This window comes from Myotis davidii, unplaced genomic scaffold (assembly GCF_000327345.1).
Source record: "Myotis davidii unplaced genomic scaffold, ASM32734v1 scaffold656, whole genome shotgun sequence".
Lineage (NCBI taxonomy): Eukaryota > Metazoa > Chordata > Mammalia > Chiroptera > Vespertilionidae > Myotis > Myotis davidii.
Genome location: NW_006287544.1, coordinates 672648 through 681288, shown reverse-complemented (window position 1 = coordinate 681288; position 8641 = coordinate 672648). Strand labels below are relative to the sequence as shown.

The following is an 8641-nucleotide window of genomic DNA, read 5'->3' as shown; positions in this document are numbered from 1 at the left end:
GAGAGAGAGAGAGAGAGAGAGAGAGTTTGAGACTATCCTCAGTATCAGGCATCTAATGGGGGTCTTGGAACTTATCCCCTGAGGATAAGAGAGTGAGGAGACTACTGTATCCCTCATTTCTGCTGGCAAAGCACATTTTTCATCCTACTGCTGAGATACATTCTTCCTCCTATTAGCCATATCTCACTGCATGGAAATTCTTTACTTATGGAAATTCTTTGTTTGCAGGTCTGTGAGTTCTTTCAAGATTATAGCCTGTGTCTTACTGGATACTCTCCCCAGTGCTAAGCAGAAAGCCTACACATAAGATGGACTTCTGCATTGTTTGCCAGATTTCAGCAAATATATTTCACGCAGGATAGATGAGATCCATGAGATATTACTAAGCTCCGGTTCAGAGTTGAGGACAGAGCAAGGCCAGAAATAAAGGCTGTTCACTTGGTGTCCTTGGATCTACAGAATAAGCATTTAATTCAGACAACAAAACAATTTCCCATGTAAAAGTCATAACTGTAACAATAAAAATAAGAGCCATTTGTTGAACTCCAGTCTCTATTCTCAGATTTTAGGACTATTAACTCATGTAATTCTCAGAACAAGCCTATTAGTTATGTTCTCCTATTATTCCCATTTTACACATTAAAAACAAAACAAAACAGAGACACCGAGAAGGTGAGTCTTTGCCCATAGTCATAAAGCTAGAAAGAACTGTATGCAAAATGTGACAGCAGAATTTGAGGCCAGGCAATTTCTGCAGTGCCCAGTTCCCTAATCACCTATTTGAGGTTGGTTAAGGAACGTTTAATACTTATGGTATGATGTTTTATTAAGTTGTAGACTTGAAACATGTATGGGTTTGTGAACCAATGTCATCCCAACTAAAAACAAACAAACAAATAAATAAATAAATGGAAAGAAAGAACTCAAAAAAGAAAAAAAAAACACATAGTAGATAATAAAATAGACTTATCCCAATAATCTAAAGGTTGTTAGTGGAGTTGATAATGACAAGTTTTAAATTCTTATTTTTCACAACCATTAAGTACAGATATACCAACTTTCATTGATTATAATCATAACTAAATCGATGACATATATTATCCACTGTAAATAAATTACAGGTTTTCCCTAAACATGCCCCATCTTTCCAAACCTATCTTATCTCCCACTAGTTTTACAAATCTCCCATGCTCCACATTTACTAGCCCATTTGCTCCCCCTAAGCCCGCTGCCCTCAGTAGTGAGGCAGGCTGTGCCACGTGCACGGCATAGCACGTCTCCACCTCCCTCAGGCTGTTCTCCAAACTGTCCTTCAGATTTCTCACTGAGTCCAGGCCCATCTCTAAGGACAGGACCCTATGTCTGTCCTTATCTCAGTGGTCTGTGAGGTGACCACTGCAGTGCTCTCCTCCATCTACTGGGACCACTACTTGTCTAGCTCCTCTCGGTCCTTCCGAGCCAGGGCATCATACTGGGCCCAGATGTCTACCATGATCTTGCTGTTGTCCTGAGATTCAGGGGCATCCAACTCCATAGTCAATCCAGAGCTGGCAGTCTAATTTATAGACCATTTACTTCCTCCTCGTGGTTCTTCATGAAGAGCAGCTGCTCCTTGAGAGCCTCGATCTCTGTTTCCAGCTGTAACTGAGTGACATTGGTGTTATCAGTGACCTTTCGGAGCCCATTGGCGTCACTCTCCACAGACTGGTGCATGGCCAGCTCCATCTCACACTTAACTCTGAAGTCATCAGCAGCAAGATGGGCATTGTCAGTCTGCAGAATAATGCAGGTATTGTCCACAAAACTTGCAAATATCTGAGCCCTCGGGTCCTCGATGGTCTTGAAATAATGCCCCCAGTCTCTGACCAGGTCCCTTCTTCTTCAGGTGTTCTTGGATTTCACTCTCCAGTCTCTGATTATCAGCCTACAGGCTTCTCGCCCTCTCCAGGTAGGAGGCCAGGTGGTCATTCAGGTATTTCATAGTATCCTTCTCGCTCTAGATGTTCCCTATTATACCCGCTAGACCCCTGGCCATCCCCCTAGCTAGGCCCCGGACCCCCAGACACCTTCACACTGGTGGAGTGGGGCACAGAGATCGGGGAGCCAAAGCCCCTGGCACCTGCATAGACATTGGGTTGAGTTGCTGGCCAGCCGGCTCAGTGGCTGGGTTATACTGCAGAGAGCCCAGGGTCTGGCAGTTTGTGGAGAAGCTAGAGGGGATGCTGAAGTTCATGTTCTTCAGGGAGGAAGGTGAGAAGCCTAGACTCAGGTTAAAGCAGTGAGTGCCAGGTCTGCGACTCAAGTTACTAGTATATGTCTTGTCTTTGGTTTGTTTAATTATTTTGTATAATTCCATTTCCTCCTGCTATTAACTTGGTAGCTATACATTCTCTTGTTATTATTTCTTACAATATGCAAAGATGACTTCTTGCAGTCTAAGACAAATAAGTATAACCTCTTCTCAGACAATGCAAAAACCTTAGAACCCTTTAACTGCTTTTATCCTTATTTATTTCATTTTATTTTTCTATCAATGTATCCTTTTAACTCATTTGCAATACGTTAGCCCCACAAGGTAATATTATTACAGTTGTATATCAAAATTGAATAATTCTTTTATTTGATATTCTTAAATACATCCTGTATCTTGATTTTCCATGTAGAATAATTTTCTTCTCCCATGGTCATACAGCTGGAAAGTATTTCCTCCTGTACGGGTATGTGGGTGCAAAACTTTCCTGCATTTATTGGAGAAAACCTTTTTTCAAGCTCATTTTTGAAAAATCATTTTTCAGTTTATAGAAACTTTTTGTAGGTGTTTTCCCAGCATTTTTAATATATCATTCCATTGTCTTCAGGCTTTCTTTTTTTTTTTTTTTTTCCTGTAGGGAAGTCAGCTATGTTTCATTGTTGTTGCTTTGGTGGTATAAGTTTTCTTTTTTTTTTCTTCTAGCTGGTTACATAATGCTTTCTCTGTCATTGTGCCTCCTAATATTTACTTCTTTACAATATTTATATTCCTTAGTGTGTTTTTCTTTATATTTATCCAGCTTGGGTTCACAGATTTTTTTAAAGAAAATATTATTCACTGTTACTTCAAATATCACTTCTCATTTATTATCTTTCTCTTGTTTTTTTTGGAGGGGGGGACTCTATTAACATACAGGTTTTGAACTTCTCAATTGATCCCCTATGTCTCTTACATTGTTTCCTCTGCATGTTTTTCAGTCTTTTCCTCTTTTCATGCTTCATTCTGTATATACTATTTTTATGTTTATCTTCCAGTTCACTAATTCTCTCTTCAATGTGTCTAGCCTCATGATAAGTCTGTCCACTGGGTTCCTGATTTTAGTTATATATTTATTTGTTCTAGAATGTCCATTTTGTATCTTTTCATAGTATATTGTTGGGGTCCAGCCCCAGCAGGTCCAGGGGTTCCCAACGGTGTGAACGGAGTCGGCGAAGAAGGAAGGATACTGCTTTCAGTTGATTAGCATAGCGAGGTTCTCCAGCCAGGTTTTGTAGCCAGGTTCTATTCTTTATTGTCCTGTTACATCTGTATTTATACCAGTTGATTTTAATCCTATCCATTCTATTCCAAAGATTAGGGCGTTTGTTATCTCCATTCCAAGGTTACTCTATTGTTCTATTAAACTACAAGGAAGTGACTGAAGGAGATTATCCTACCCAGTAAAGATTATGTAGCTTAAGCGTGATTATTCATAGTTAAAGTGATTAATTACCTGCCTGGTACTTAGTTAAGGGGTTTACAACCTTTTTCAGAAAGGTGACCTTGATTAAAGCACATAGTGCTAAGAAGGGGAGCAAACATATTAAGAACAGTATGCCATATACGCCAGGTCCCTTGAAACATATGCTGTGCAGATGTTTCTTCCCTGCAGCGACTGTGTCAGGCAGCAAGGATGGACCGGCTTCTGGCAGTATATTATTATCTGTTAAAGTTGTCTTCTTATCTCAGCTACATTTTTCATATGTAATTTAAAATCCATCCATGTGTGAAAAACTTCATTTTTAAGATACCTGATGAGTTGCTTCTTTTGATTTTCCAATACACTGTCTTGTTTTTTCCCCCCGCTATAAATCCTTTTTATTCTGCAAGTGAGGTTCAGAAATGTGGGGACACAGGTGTGTATGTGGGAGGGGAATCTGAGGAGGCCTCGCGCCCCACTTCCCGGGGGCAGTGCCTCGGCTTCCCAGCACAGCAGGACAAACACAGGGAGAGAGGGGGACAAGCAGCTCCTAACCTCTCCCCAGGGCTGCGGCTAATCTCTCAGCACCAGCCCGGCCTTCTCCTGTTAGGCACCTCCTTGCCTCGCAGTGCTCCACAGTCACAGGGGCGAACTAGAAGCTGGCCCCGGCCCCCGGTCATGAGGATCAGGCTGTCTTACAGCTTCTCCACGTGATTCTCTGAGTAGCCGTAATGATTTCCATTCATCATTTTATCTTTAGCCAGTGAGTGTTTTGTAACTTTGGTTCCAAAAGCTATTTCATGACCAACAGAGCCGTAGAACCTTCAGGATCCCCTTCACAGCAGCAGACTCACATCAATGCTGTGCAGATTCGCATCAATGCTGTGCAGATTACCTCCCGGCAGGACCACTGCATCATAAAGTCCCTCTTTTTTGCATCTTCCAGGCTGGCATCAGGACAGATGACAATATCGTGGCTGCACTGGAGGGGTCTTTTCCAGCCAAACCCGCAGCAGTGACCTTAACTCCAGCTCGTCTCATGAGATCTACAGGGATAAGCGTCTCCATCTCTTCTGCTCCTTTAGCCAGGATGACCAGAGCTCTTTCAGAAGCCATTCTTGTGCTATATTTTTAAAGACTGAACCTCGCCTCCCCTCCCACAGTCACGACTCTGCCTCGGTGCCGCAGCACCTCTGCACCGGGATAACTGAACCCGAAGGGACTAAACTGGACGCTCGGGGACGCACGCGAGCGAGCTGTCTTGATTTCTTATATGTCTGGTTGTCTTTCACTCAGGGTTAGATATTCTATATGAAAAGCGGTAAGATGTCATTTGAGACTAGAATGTAACCTTCCTTCAAAGAGGTTTTTTGTTTGCTTCTGACAGGTGGCTAAGGACATCAGCAGTCCTGGATTATCCCAGTTCAATGATTAAATGATATGATTAGAAACTGTGCTTCGATCCCTTGGGGGAAGATCTATTTTAGGACCACACTTACTCATGGAGCATCCTATAAAGAACTAAGATGCTAATTAGACCCAACAGCTAGAGGACCCCAAGGCCGAGCCCCTTGCATGAATTTCCTGCCTTGGGCCTCTAGTAGCCTTAGAGTTTGGAATCCCAACCTACAACTTGTGAACAAATGCCTCCAGGGGAAAAGCAGTCCCAAGTGCAAAGCTCTGTTCTCTGCGTTTCCTTCTTTCTTTGATTCGTTGGCTCTCTAATGACTTCAGTGGTGAAATTTTGTCATTTTCTTAGCAGACAGAAAATGATTGCTTAACTAATATGTTTTCACATACATAAATTTAAAATGTTTATTTAGTCATAGTTCTTGATTGTTTTTGGGGTGTTTTTTTTCCCCATCATTCATAGACAGGCCTGCTCTACTTCAGCTTATACTAGTAAGCTGGTATTGATATTCGTATGAACTGTGAGATAAGGATTTGGCTCTATATTTCCCCCCCACAAATAGCTGATTATTGCCTAACTACATGTTGAATAATTAATATAGTCTCTTGGATTTTATACACATACACACACACTTTCCATTAATGTGCAAAGTCACCTTTATGTTATTTTGGTCTTTTTTCTGGGTTTTCGATTCTGTTTTACTGTTTCCTTTTTTTATTTTTGCACCAATGCCTAATTTTTTAAATTTGCTGTAGCTTTATGTTATGTTTCTATATCTGGTGAGAAAAGGAGAAAAGGCTTCCTTCTGCCAACAGGCCCATTACACCTGCTTTTTTGTTATTATTTCCTGGCTAGTCTAGCATGATTAATTTTATGAGACGGACTTTAAAATCCTGTATCTCAACTGAGAATACCTCCTTTCCCCAATACATACCCAGAAAAGAAATCTCATTGTGACTTTGATTAGGATCACATAAATTTTGGAGAGTATTTTAAAGCAAATAGACATTGTTACAATATTGATGTTATCTAGCTAGAGACATCTTAAATCTCGGTTAAAGTACACATAATTTTTATAAATGCTGCATATTTCTTAATAAATTTATTCGATATATTTTATAATTTTTATAAGTGATATATTTTCTTCAATTATATTTTCTAATTGGTTATTTTTTGTTATAGGAAAGCAATGGTTTTTTTCCATTGTTAACATTAATATTGTAACTGTAACCTTACTTATTATTTCTGGTATGTTTTATCAGTTGATCCACTTAGCTTTTAAAGATGAAGAATTATATTATTATTCCATACTGAGAATTGTGTTAATTTCTTCATAATATTTATACTCCTTACTCTGTTGTCGTAAATAATGGTACATTAGCTTGGGTGGGAATGAATCTCAAACTTCAGTTTTAGGCCTGAATCTTAATTCACTCGAACTCACCTTTTAGCATAATACCAATCTCACCAAAGCAATTGGTTCAAGAATGAATAACACAGGCCCTGACCAATGGTATGGCACACCACTTGGTCACAGTGATTTTTTTTTTTAGGGTTTGGCAGGTGATTAAAGAATTTTCAAGGTTCTCAGAAGAGGCACTCTTTCTTTTCCTGGACTGTAAAGTACAAGCACAAGGAAGGCCTTGATCCTCTGTGGCCATTCTGCTCCCACGAGAGAAGCAACTCAACACAGAAAGGAACACAGAACTGAAAGAACTGAGAGAAACCAAACAGCAGCACTGAGACAAGCCATGCTTGAAGCTAAACCTATCCTGCAGACACGTTCCCCTTTATTTTTGAAACCAGTGCACATTATTGGCAGCCCAAGCTAATCTAACAGATATATCATCCCAGTGCTGTAGTCCAGTAACACACCTAAAACAGAATGACAAAGAAGGTTTGAAAATACAGGCATGTGGAGAATTACACCAGACATATGTGTGCAAACAGAAAGCAGAAATGGCAGAATCAAAATCAGACAGTAATACAAAATCAAGACCATTAAGCAGGGGAAAGAGGTATAGTATGAGATCTACAAGTATAATTAATGAATGTCTATACACCAAAAACTATAGCAGTAAAAGCCATAAATTCAAAACTCTGACAAAGACATATATAATGACTATGGAAATCACAAGTCATTGTGGGGATTTTTTTTAAAATACATTTTATTGATTTTTTACAGAGAGGAAGGGAGGGGGAGAGAGAGCTAGAAACATCGATGAGAAAGAAACATTGATCAGCTGCCTCCTGCACACTTCCCACTGGGTATGTGCCCGCAACCAAGGTACATGCCCTTGACTGGAATCGAACCTGAGACGCCCGAGTCCGCAGGCTGACGCTCTATCCACTGAGCCAAACAAGTTAGGGCATGTGGAATTTTATATTAGAATCTGATGGATCAAGTACATACAAATAAGTAAGGATATATAGAATGCAAAAATAATACAAAAAAAGACAATGTAAAAACAATAATACTCTTCCTCTCTTCTTCACCAAAGAAGAAACTGATATATCATGAAGGACCTGCCATTAGAAAGGGTGTAGGCCCAATCAGTTTTACTGCAAAATTTAAACTTCAAAATAACAAATAAAAGTTTAGGTAGTATTTCTCACTATCTCAACTCTCAGTATACAATTTAGGAGCTGAATATAGTCAGAACATTTGAACAGATCCTTTGGTAGAGGAACTCTAACTACTCACCATCCAAACCTTAAAAACCAAATATGATCAGATACTTTGGTATCTCTATCTGAACTTTTGCTTTCTGAACTCAGGCTCAAATAGATTAGATGTTAAGGGTATATTTGTTAATTCCTATTTTATCTATCTTATTCAAAATATTCCAGAACCCCCAAAATGATTAAAAACTACCAAGATGGTCTTCTAAACTAGCACAAGAATACCCTAACTACATTTTTTAAAATCTGCTTATATAAAAACCATGGGTGGTGTTCATCACATACAGAGGAACAGCTACCTAGTGGAAGGAAGTCAGTCCTACAGGGGTTGTCTTGGTAACGGCTTCACCTGCCCCCAAGCTATTTCCCGGAGCTGTTTCCTGTAAGGGCTGTGTTTGAGGCAGGAACCCGCCCTGGGAGCATGGAGGCATCTCTTTCTAAAGTGTGCTGCACTAGCACACGGCCAGGGGTGAACCTGAGTGGGGGCGGCTGAAAGGCTTAGAAAAGACAGACAAGAGAATGAAAGCCAGGTCTCGATGGGATGCTGCTTCTCTGAGAGACAGCAACCATGCCCACAGCCATGCCTTTATTTTATAGCAGATGCTATGAGGCAAAGTAAGGGCATGACCAAGATGTTTACAAACATTCTCCTGGGTTTCAATCCTACTCATCTACATGCACCTGAACTCTATCAAGCCCACATCACTCAGGTATGTGGGGCCACGTGTTCGGACCACAGGTTCAAGCTTACAATTACAGCTGTTGGCTATAATTGTGCTGGGAGGGCCCTGCACTCCAAGCTGGGACTTGCACATCGCAATGAGAGGACTGTGCCCTC

At 40.5% G+C, this 8641-nt stretch overlaps 1 pseudogene; it reads right to left on the bottom strand.

Moving 5' to 3' along the window:
* Window positions 1-1093: 1093 nt before the first annotated feature.
* On the bottom strand, window positions 1094-3478 carry LOC107182400 (annotated as a pseudogene).
* Between the last annotated feature and the right edge of the window lie 5163 nt (window positions 3479-8641).